The sequence below is a fragment of the Cnephaeus nilssonii genome, assembly GCF_951640355.1.
Source record: "Cnephaeus nilssonii genome assembly, chromosome: 2".
NCBI lineage: Eukaryota > Metazoa > Chordata > Mammalia > Chiroptera > Vespertilionidae > Cnephaeus > Cnephaeus nilssonii.
In genome coordinates, this window is record NC_137073.1 from 24,569,977 (window position 1) to 24,580,960 (window position 10,984).

The following is a 10,984-nucleotide window of genomic DNA, read 5'->3' on the forward strand; positions in this document are numbered from 1 at the left end:
GGAGGAGATGCTGCCCGGCATAATTCTACAGACACTTTTTTCCCCTTTTACACGTGTTTCATAGATTCTACTCTTGTTCCTCATTTGTAATCTTCCCTAGGTGGACTAGCTGAATAAATTCAGCACCCACGAGGTACAAATTTGTCACCAAAGGTGACAGCAAATGTACCACTGCAGTGAGAAAGCAACAGGAGGAAGGGGGAGAAAGAAGACCTGAGGGCATTTCCTTCCACGTTAGAATAAGAACAAAGAGGCATCTTGAAGAATCCTTGGTTGGGGCTTGCTGCAGAGACAAAGAGGACAATAGCCACCTGATTTTTGTTTCTTCTGCAATTTTGTCTTGTTTTTAAATAGATTTTTATTGATTTTAGAAAGAGGAAGGGAGGAGGAGAGAAGGATAGAAACATCTATAAGAGAGAAACATCAATCAGCTGTTTCCTGCATGCCCCCTACCGGGGATTGAGCCCCTAACCCTGGCATGTGCCCTGACCCGGAATCAAACCATGATCTCCTGGTTCATGGGCTGATGTTCAATCACTGAGCCACACCAGCAGGGCATGTTTTGTTTTTGACACATCTGTTCTGACTATGCCATTATAAACAAAAATTTATACACAGAGAAAAGACTGATTTATCACTGGCCCACATGAAATATGATCTCCCATATATCTTTTCAGATATATTTCCCTCGCCCACTCCTGCCTCGCCTGCTGGGCTCCCTTCGAAAGAGATGAAAAAATGCCAAACACAGCCAAGATTTCAGTGTGGAATGGCCTAACGCCTGTGTGCTGATGCGTTTATCTACCCAGCATGAAGTTTCCAGCAAAGTTCGCTGAAGAGCAACATTTCTGAACTTAGGATTTAGACTCGGGGGTGGGTGATATTGGCATTTTCATCTATGATGAAAAAGCAAAGGATTTTCAAAGCACAATATCCTTCTTCCTGATGCCTTCCTGCCAGAAGCTCAGCTCCCTCCTGCTGGGACCGTATCTCTCCGGTTGCCCTGACACCTGGCACAGAGCAAGGCACTGAGCAGCATCCGTAATAACAGCCCACATGTACTGACAGCACTGCTCCACGTGTTTGTCATGTAGTAACTCACCAAAGCCTTCTGAAAGACAGGGACTACTGTTACTGCCATTTTACAAATGAGGAAACTGAAGACCAGAAAGGTTAAAGACATCTCCCAGAAGCACGCAGCTATAAGGTGATGGAGACAAGATTCAAATGCAAGCAGTCTGCACACATCCTTCCTCAGAAAGACTTCCCTGGGCTTTCCATTTGGAAGTTTCAAGTGTTAACGTAAAAACCACTGAAACCTGTAAAGACTTTTTGTGAGTTTATTTGAGCCAAACTGTCAACATATGCCAGGAAACAGAACCTCAATGAATTGAGATAATGCTCCGGAGAATGGTGGGTTACATCTGTATTTATACATTGCAATCAAAGGAAAGGGACATAGGTGGGTTACATGAAATCCATTGGTGATAGACCAGAGAGGTGGGAGAGAGCAAAGCGGGGAGACCCCTGGGATTGGATAAAAAGTAAAATGATGGACACATACTTATGTGGGTGAAGGAATTTGTGGTATCTCCCTGGAGCCCAGCACATTAGGTTGTGTCCCAAGGGGTCCAGAAAAAGGGAAGTTAAAAGTTACCCAGACATTTTGAAGGGTATGTTATTATAGATGCAAAAAGACAGATAGGGCCCTAGCTGGTTTGGCTCAGTGGATAGAGCGTCAGCCTGCGGACTGAAAGGTCCCAGGTTCGATTCTGGCCAAGGTCACATGCCTGGGTTGCAGGCTCAATCCCCAGTAGGGGGCGTGCAAGAGGCAGCCAATCAATGATTCTCTCACATCATTGATGTTTCTATCTCTCTCTCCCTCTCCCTTCCTCTCTGAAATCAATTATATATATAAAATAAAAAGACAGATAGGCTCAGTTAAGGTAAAGGTTGACCTTGTCAGTGAAGATACCGGTCTAGGATATAACTACCCACCATAATTGCTTTTAGTTTAAGTTTAATTTCAAACCATCCTTTGTGGTTATTTTGGGTCTCTGAGTTTGCAAGACCATCATGCAGGCCTCCCCTGAACTTGTCAGGTTAACATGTGGCCCCTTTCGTCCACACAAGCTATGGTATAAACAGAGATGAGGACAGGGAAGGTAAATTTCCCAGCATGCTGGAAAGAAAACAAATCAATTTCTATACACAGCAAGCATCAGACAAGAAAGCAAAAAGGGATCTTTAAAAAAACAAAACTTTTTTTTTATTTGATCAGTAGAACAAGAGGGCAATTAAAGCTGTATCAAAAGCTCAGGCTGGGTATAGTGATTAAAGAGAACAGATTCTTTTTCTTTGGTAACAAACAAATTAATAGATTTCAGCTATGGTAAATTCCACAAATGTCATGACAGAAAAGAGCAATATTTTGCATCTTCTCAAGCCTGTCTACCTTTGCATGTGCTGTTCCCTCTTTCAGGAATACCTTGTTTTCCTTCTCATTTAATATGCTTGCTCTCACTCTGAGAACCCAACTCAGATATGGCCTGCTTCCAACTTTCTTCTCTGTGCTTTCCAAGTCTCCAATTCTACCTTCTTATGCTTCCTAGTGCGAGGATTACAAACTCAAATGCCACAGGATCAGCATGAGTAAAGAAAGTGGATGAAGTATAAGACAGTAGGGAGTGGTGGGGAGTGGGGACCAGGAAAGAAAGTGTCCTGCTAAAGGGCGAAGCCACCACGTAGCTCCAACCAACCATTGCCATATGTGAATACTAGTTCTGCAAAAGATTCTGAGTTTTGTTGTGTGTTTTTCTCAAGAGAAACCATTTATGATGGTGAATCTTATGTGTCAACTTGACTGGGCTAAGGGATGCCTTAAATAGCTGGTGAAACATGTCTGGGTGTGTCAGTGAGAGAGTTTGTGGGAGAGATTAGCATTGGAATCAGTAGACTGAGAGAAGAATATCATCTCAACCACGTGGGTGGGCATCATCCAATCCAGTAAGGCCTCAAATAGAACAAAAAGGCAGAGGGAGGGTAAATTTGCTCTCTCTGTTTGAACTGAAATGTCCATCTTCTTCGGCCCTCAGACACCGGCACTCCTGGTTCTGAGCCTTCAGACTCAGACTGAAACCTACACCACTGGCTCCCCTGGTTCTCCAGCCTTCCGGTTTGAACAGCAGCTTCCCTGGGACTCCAGCTGCAGACAGCAGAGTGTGGGACTTCTCAGCCTCCATAATCACATGAGCCAATCCCTCATAATAAGTACCTTTCTATATATCTATATATACACATATTTTATTGGTTCTGTTTCTCTCCAGAAAATTGGGGAAATCCCTCAATTTTAAAATATTGGCATTTAACTCATATGTGGAATCTAAGTAACAAAATAAACTGATGAATGGAGTGGATCCAGAGATATGGAAGCATGGAACAGAGTGCGGAATCTCAGAGGGTGGGTGGGTGGGAGGTAATCAACCAAAGACCTTGTATGCATATGTGCATAACCCAGGGACACAGACAATAGGGTGCTGAAGGCCTGGGGGGCAGGCTGGGAGGGGGTCAATGGGGGAGGAAGGGGGTATATGTAATACTTTCAACAATAAAGAATTATTAAAAATAAATAAATAAATAAAATGTTGGCATTTAATTTTTTAATGTTTTAAATATTGTCTAGATCACCAGTAACTTCTGCCTACTGGTTACATGCATATGTGCCTGCCTCTAAAACTAAATGTTAAGGCCTTCGAGGTTCAACAGTAGTTAAGAACATAGATCCATCTTAAAATCATGACATTGACACTTGCCAGCCTGAGAGATTTGAGTACATTACTTACCCTCTCTGTGCCTCAGTGTTCTCATCCTTCATATATTTGGTGGAATAATAATACCAACCAACCTCCTAGGATTGATGTGAAAAGTCCAATAGCCAGTATGAATAAAGTGCTTAGAATACGGATTTGCAGAGGGTAAGTAGCATTAGTCATTAATGTCATCACCACCATCATCATTATCATCAACATCATCAGTATCATCATCATCACCATCATCTTTATATCCTCAGTACCTAGCACAATGCCTGGCACATAACGGCTAATTATTAGATGTTTGTTAAGCTGAATAATATTATTATTCCTATGACAGGCTAAAATTAAAATATTGCAATACTCAAACAGTTAGAAAATTAAATCTGGTACAAGTTATCCAATCTCTTCAAGATTTCCCAGGAAAATTGGCTCTGTAGTCAGGTGTCTTTCCAGGAAATTCAGTAGAAACACATTTGTAATGCAAAATTATCTCTATAACTTGTACCTGTTACAACTGTCTCTTAATAAACTTGTAGGTGACAATAATAGAGAACTAACTACCAGTGTGCCTCGCTACAATTCTCACCTTCCCGGGCTCTCTTGCAGCTAGAGGTGGCTATGTGATACCTTTCTGGCCAAAGAGATATAGAGGGACTCCCAGGGGAGGGTGCCCCTTCTCAAGGCAAAGATTCTCAAGGAAAAAGTGCTTCTGCCCTTCCTCCTTTTTTCTCCTCTCTTTCTGACAGAAATGTAGAAATAATATCTGGAAGTACAACCGTCATAGTGAGACCATGAGGGCAAAAGCCACCCACAAAATGTTGCAGAACAAGGAGAAAGAAGAGCTTAATTCTTGAATGACTTCCTTGAACAGCCATACAGTTAGTTCTGCTATAATGTTTATTTTAAATGTGTTCCAGAGTGACTAGTATCATAGGGAACAATCTGAGCATAGTACAAATTTCACTTCTGCTTGTATGTAATTTCATCCATGAGAAACAGCAGGTAAATGTAGAATACTGCACCCCGCTGAACTGAGCCACATACCCTCCCAACATCCATTTCTGCAAGCAAACTCTAGGTCTTTTTCAAGATAAAGTGCCATGTTTATGTACTTCTTAACCATATGCTACAATTTTTATTGTGTTTCTATCTTTTGTTAATGTGTCCCTGATGAAGTTTTTATTTTTGTTTTTATTTTTTCATCTTCACCTGAGGATTTGTTTATTGATGTTAGGGAGGAGGGGGGAGCAGAGAAAGAGAGAGAAACATCAATGTGAGAGAGAAGCATTGATTGGTTGCCTCTCCCACACACCCGGATGGGGGATTGAATCTGCAACCTAGGTATGTGCCCTGACCTGGAATTAAACCCACAACCTTTGGTGTATATGACGACGCTCCAACTAACTGAGCCACCTGGCCAAAGCCCTGATGAACTTCTTTAATGCCATGCTCCAACCCTATTTTTCCCATAAGCTTGTGGTTTCTACTGTACAATTTTGCATAGGATAGTGATTTTTAGTGAATATGTCTATTATAGTAGAACAGACTAAACCCTCTTTGGATTGCTTACTTCTGGGCTTCTTGTCACATGAAAAAAAAAAAAGTTACAATATTTAAGCAACTCTTTGTTTCATGCCTCCAAACACATTCCCAATTGCTACACTGATACATACAATCTAGAATTAGAACTTCTGAGGTTTGTCTAGGGTAGTGGTCAGCAAACCGCGGCTCGCGAGCCACATGCGGCTCTTTGGCCCCTTGAGTGTGGCTCTTCCACAGAATACCACCTGCGGGCGCACACGTACAGTGTGATTGAAACTTCGTGGCCCATGCGCAGAAGTCGGTTTTTGGCCTGGGCGAGTCTATTTTGAAGAAGTGGCGTTAGAACACTCAAGGGGCCAAAGAGCCGCATGTGGCTCACAAGCCACGGTTTGCCGACTACTGGTCTAGGGTGACAAAGGAACTTACACAAGGTATATTTGGGATACCAGATCATTCAAGCCAAAAGGTCAGGGTCTCCTCTGATAAGTGTCCCTCCATCTTCCCCCACCACAAACTGTGACCACAGATGAATGGAAGGCTATTGAGTTAAGCTGGGAAGGGAAAAGACTTGACCGAAGAGGACTTTTGAACTTACAAAATCTTTGTAAAAGTCTCTCTCCCTACGTAAGGCTTGGGCCAGGGTGTTTCATGAGCCCCATGTTGTGGGCTGTTGGAGTTTTTCCCAAGGCTGTGTGATGACTGGGGGCGTGTGAGTCTCCCCCACTTCTGATACTACTAGGCCCCCACCACTCCAGGTGCTAGCGGCTTAATAAGTGCATCAGGAAACTTCTATGGGTTTTCACCTGAGAATCAATTTTTCAGTAATTCATTGAAAAGGCTGCCTCTGATGGGAGAGTCACCGAGTAGTGCCTGACCCCATTGTTCTCAACCCCGGGACCTAAGAACTGGGTTAAGGTTTAAGCTCTCTGGACATGTGGGTCTGCCTCATCTCCCCAAGCCAAAGATGCCTCCCAGGCACCAATCATTATCAGATAATGCTCTTATTCTTGTTTCCTATGGGTAGGGGAAGAGAAATACAGACCCCTGGGACTCTATACGCATGATCATGGCAGGGTTTTAGAAGTTTTAGATGAAAGTCTTCGTGCACCATGCATGCATCCTATCTGAGTAAGCTTTCTAGCCCAGCGTTGGGTTCAACATGTGGCCCAAAATGCCCCAACTGTATAAATAGAACCAATCGCTTTAATTCTCTCCAACCAGTGGTCTTTGTCTTCATTTACAGTGCAGTAGCTACACTGGAGGACCAGATCCTGGGAGCCAGGACAGAATTATGAAATCAGTTTTTCATGTCCTGGCCTCCCTCCTGTCTGCCCTGTCAGTGTGTCCCCTCCCCCGCCTGCCCCACCTGCCAGTTAAACCAGGCAGGGGAGAAATGATGGCCATGATTAGGCCCCCAGGCCGCTCCATTTGAAGGCGCCTATTTCTCAAGAGGCAGAATGTGTCCCTGAGGGTCAGGAAAGCCTGTCCAACAGAGCAAGCCTCAATGGTTTGAGAGACACAGGGGAGGCGGGAAGGAAGGAAGACATGCTGAGAGCTGACAACGCTGTTGGCCTCAAGAGTCCTCGAGCATTCGAATAAACCCTGATTCAAGTCTCTCTGAAGGGGATGAGGGAGGACAGCCAGCAGGCTCCTTCCTGAAGTGGCTCCCAGCGAGTGCACTTTTAGAGATGGAAGGTGAGGCGTTTGATGAGTTTGCTTTTGAGGGGTGGAGTGGGGAACTGAAGCCCTTTGTCATGGTCTCCCACCCCCACCCCCACCCCCCATATGAAGCCTCTGATTTGATCTGCACGGTTTCCTTGGGAGCAGAGTGCCAGAAGCTGGTACTTCAAGGAGTCTGTTGCCCCAGGAGCTGGACAGAGCTTGGAGCCAACCTCACAGCAGGTGTGCACGTCTCTGGATGCCACTGACCGTTAGGATTTTGCGGGGGAGCTAGAGACGGGAAGTGGGGAATATGCCCACACAAGTGCAATGTATCTGTGAATGATTTTACATCATAGCCATTTTTAAAGCTTGACTGGTGATTTAATTAAAGTTATTAAATAATGTTTGGGGAGGGTGACACAAAGGTTAAAGAGACCCAAAGCTTCATCTATAATAAATCTAGAAAATCGGTGATTAATGTTTCAAAATGACAAATCAAAAAGTGGCATAGCCACCATATTATTTAGAAATGTGGAGGTAGGAAGGACACTCATATAAGCGATATAGAACCTCTGCTCTGCAGGCTTTTAAATCTGTCTGTCAGCTTACAGGTAAAGGAGACACTTTGTATTAACATGGCCCGTATGACCCTTCTTAAGTGGTGCAGCAAAGACTCACCCACAGTGAACTCTCTCCACTCTGTCTAGAAACATCCATGTTTCATGTCCACGATTTTCCTTATTCCTGGAAATTGCTTCCCCCAGTTCTCCATCTGGTGAACCCTATTCCAACCCTTTCCCCAAGCAAAGTTAATCACTTCTTCCTCTGGTTCCCATAAGTGGTGTTCACTTCTCAATTAGCAATAGGTGACTCTACTCAAGTATCCCTCATCCTAGGGACTGGGACTGGGACACATGACAGCTTCTGAGAAGGGCTGGAGAGGCAAGCCCAGCCAATCAGAACCAAAGAGAGGCAGTCCCACCACACTTGTTGAAAATGTTGGGAAATAACCTCTTTCCACTGAAGTAGCTAAAAGAAGAGAATATGGGCTTAGAATTGCTGACAGTTGTCTTATTCCCAGTGGAAACACTTGGCTGAGTGAGGCCAACACAGAAAAAAAGCAAGAGACAGAGACAGACATATTTTTTTATTGTGGTAAAATACCCGTAAAATTTACCATTTTAAACATTTAAAATATGCAATTCAGTAGCATTTAGTACACTCACAATATTGTGCCACCATTGCAAGTTCCAGAATGTTTTTATTATCCCAAAAGGAAAGCTACTACCCATACTCCATTCACTAGCTCTCCCACCAGCCCCTGGCAACTACAAACATACATTTTGTCTCTGTAAATTAGCCTAATTAAGACATTTCATACAATACTTGTCCTTTTATGTCTGGCTTATTTCACTTACTTTAATGTTTTTAAGGATCATCCATGTTGTAACATGTATCAGAACTTTCTTTTATGGCTAAATCACCGTCTATTGTATGTCTATAACACATCTTGTTTATCCATTCATTTATTAATGGACATGAGTCATTCCCACATTTTGTGTATAATATTGGTGTACAAGTATCTGTTTGAGTTCCTGTTTTCAATTTGGGGATATACCAGTATACCTAGGAGTAGACATTGTGGTTTATATGATAGTTCTATGTTTTCTTTCTGAGGAGCCACTAAACTGTTTTCCATGGAGGCTACACCATTTTCCATTCTCACCAGCAATTCACACGGGTCCCAACTTCTCTACATCCTCACCAATACTTGCCATATGATGATTATTATTACCATTCTAGTGAGTGTGAGGTTGCATTTTATTGTAGTTTTGATTTGCATTTCTATACCGACTGACATTGAGCATCTTCTCGTGTGCTTTTTAGCCATTTTTTCATGTGATTTTTGGCCATACATCTTCTCTGGATAAAGATCTATTCAAGACTTTTGCCAATTTTTTTAATTGGGTCATTAGAAGATACATAATCTTTTTTTTTTCTTCTTTTTCTTCTTCTTCTTCTTCTTTTTTTTTTCAATCCTCACCTGAGGATATTTTTCATTGATTTTTAGGGAGAGTGGCAGAGAGCGGGAAAGACAGAGAGAAACATTGATGTGAGAGAAACATTGATTGGTTGCCTCCTGCACAAACCCCAACCAGGGCCTGGACCAGGAAGGAGCCTGCAACCAAGGTACATGCCCTTGACCGGAATCGAACCCGGGACCCTTTAGTCTGCAGGCCAATGCTCTATCCACTGAGCCAAACTGGCTAGGGTGGAGATACACAATTTTGATGACATTACCTGAGCCCTGGGTATAACCAAGCCTGAAGTCTTGCCCTTGTCAGTTACAAATTAATATATTTCCTTTTCTGATTCAGCTATGTTCAATGTGTCTATGTCACTCACAACCAAAAAGTCCTGACAAATAGGCTAAGTCTAGGGCAGCAAACCTGCATTTAATCTACCACCTAAGTCACCATACAGTGGCCCATTAAATGATTGCTCCTGCACTTATACTGGTATTTGTTTCAGCCAGAACCTTTTTTATTTTTAATCAATGACCAACTTTAAAATTAGGGAGGTTTTGTGGTGTGTTTTTTAGGGCAGTGAACGAACTCTGTATAGTATTACTAGTATAGTAATGAAATGTATGCCATTACTTGTGTCCAAACCCATAGAATGTACAACACCAAGACTGAACCCTTAAGTAAATGATGGACTTCAGGTGATTATGATGTGTCAATGTAGGTTCACCCTTGTAAAAAAATGTTCCACTCTGGTGAGTGATGTTGATACTGAGAGAGGCTGTGCATGGGAGCAGGGTCTATATGAGAAATCTCTGTACCTTCCTCTCCATTCTGTTGTCAACCTAAAAAAATGCCCCCCAAAAGTGAATTCTTTTTTAACTATGACCTGAAGAATAAGAATGAGCTGGAGCCAACCAGAAGCTGTCTTCTTAGGCATATCAAGTACTCTCTGGTTTATGAAAGTCCTACCTTTTCCAGCCCCTGCAGGATTTTGAGTTTGCAATTTCTCACTTAAAAGATGTGTGGCCCAGCCAATGTTGCTCAGTGATTGAGCACCGGTCCCTGAATCAGGAGGTCACAGTTCAATTCCCAGTCAGGGCACATGCCCAGGGTTGTGGGCTCAATCCCCACTGGAGGGTGTGCAGAAGGAAGCCAATCATCTCATCGATGTTTCTATCCTTCTCCCTTCCTCTCTCTAAAATCAATAAAAATATATATTTTTTAAAAAGATGTGTAAATTTAGCCAAGTCTCTTACCCTCCTTTTTTCTCAATGGTTAAAGTGAGAGTGATGATACTTCAAAGGTTAATGTGTGGTTTAGATATCAAGTAATAATAGTTATTATTATTTATTTATTATCATCATTATTGATGACTGCTGCTGTAGCAGACAAATTTTTAGGTTGGCCCCCATAATCCCCACCTCCTGGTGTTTACATCCTTGTGTGTTCCCCTCCCTTAAGTGTAGAAACACCCCACGACCTGCTTATAACCAATAGAAGATGGCCAAGCTGACCAGCTATCCATGAATATGTGAGATAAGCTTGTAGCATCTGTCCTGCTGGAGTCTTTCTCTCCTTTGTTGGCTTTGAGAAAGAAAGAGACAATCTTGAGAAGCTCCATGTCAAGAGGAATTAGAGGCAGCCTCTATGAGCTGAGGACAACAAACTGAAGCCCTTAGTCTCATAGCAAGGAACTGAAATTTTCCAACAACCATGTGAGCTTGGAAACAGATCCTTCCCCACTTGAGTGTCAGATGAAACTGCAGCCCCAGCTGACACCCTGATTGTAGTCTTCCAGAGGACCCAACTATGCCATGTCCAAACTCCTGACCCAGAGAAACTGAGATAACAAATTGTTTTAAGCTGCCAAATTCATTGTAATATTGCTATGGAGCAAAAAGATAACCAGTACATTAGTATTAATGTACTAAGCATTAATAC